Source organism: Borostomias antarcticus (genome assembly GCF_949987555.1).
Source record: "Borostomias antarcticus genome assembly, chromosome: 35".
Taxonomy (NCBI): Eukaryota; Metazoa; Chordata; class Actinopteri; order Stomiiformes; family Stomiidae; genus Borostomias; species Borostomias antarcticus.
Genome location: NC_140268.1, coordinates 1527840 through 1529417, shown reverse-complemented (window position 1 = coordinate 1529417; position 1578 = coordinate 1527840).

Genomic DNA, 1578 nt, shown 5'->3' with positions numbered 1-1578 from the left:
TGTCTTGTCCCGATCTGCTAAACTGTGGTGTTTTTACACACTGTGCTACTGACGGACAGCGCTCTAAAGGTATTTATAAGAATACTTGCTTGCTGATTCCATCTGGCCCCCGGGGTCAATAAACCATGGGGCCATGCGTCCAGGGGGCTTCTGGGAGGGGAGGAGACTCACTCACCTTGTGGCAGGATTGCATAACACTGCATGGTGTGTGTGTGTGTGTGTGTGTGTAATGGTTTAGTTCATGTTCCCGTTGCCTTTCCTCCTTGCTGTGTAATTGACCGGGGATGTATGATATTTCTCATAGGCGGTCAAATTTGAAAGCAAATTCAGTTTAAATTGAGTGCTGTGAACTAGTGATTCTCAAAGGAAAGAGTGTGGAGCATTAAAACTGAAGCACTCCCTCTTACACACACACACACACACACACAAAACAAGCACATGCGATGACCTCTGTGCGACCTCAGCTGGATAGGCTCCACTCAAAGAGGGACTGTAAGTTTGCGGTTTTAGAATTTCCTGCAGGATTTATGTGTGGGACATTAAGTGAGGCTAAGAGTACAGCAGTGTAGAAATGCCCCTCCATGTTTTAATTACAGCAGTGTAGAAATGCCCCTCCATGTTTTAATTACAGCAGTGTAGAACTAGAAATGCCCTTCTGTGTTTAAATCCATGTGAGCTTGCATGACTTGAAGACACAAGATACAATGTTCCGTGTTACATAAGAGTTTCAGGGTTTGAGTTGACTTAAACATCGATTTAATTTGTTAACTTATTCTATACGGGTGAGAGGTTGTAAAAGTATTTATCTAAACAAGAGGCCTCCCCTCCCAGGGCTGGAAGCCATCTTGTTTGAGCCCGCTCTGTTTAGTTTCTGTGTTTGTGGGTTTTCCAGTACAGCCCATTGACAGTGAGGAATGTTCCGGGAGGTTTGATTGAGTTACATGGAACATAATGAGACTTGTCTGGAGTCAGCAAACGCCCAGGACTACAATACCCACCAACCCACACAGACACCCAGGACTACAGTACCCACCAACCCACACAGACACCTAGGACTACAGTACCCACCAACCCACACAGACGCCCAGGACTACAGTACCCACCAACCCACACAGACACCCAGGACTACAGTACCCACCAACCCACACAGACACCCAGGACTACAGTACCCACCAACCCACACAGACACCCAGGACTACAGTACCCACCAACCCACACAGACACCCAGGACTACAGTACCCACCAAACCACACCCAGGACTACAGTACCCACCAAACCACACCCAGGACTACAGTACCCACTAACCCACACAGACACCCAGGACTACAGTACCCACCAACCCACACAGACACCCAGGACTACAGTACCCACCAACCCACACAGACACCCAGGACTACAGTACCTAAACTAATTTTAGAATACCTGTCTGGAATGCTGGCACCAGAATCGTTCAGCGTTTGTATCAGGGCGGGGTTCTACTTGAAGCAGCATTTCTATTGGCCGGATTCACTTGAGTGGAACAGATACCGTACCGTATATACAGTACGCCACCACAGCGCGCTGTGGAAGGAGGGTTGA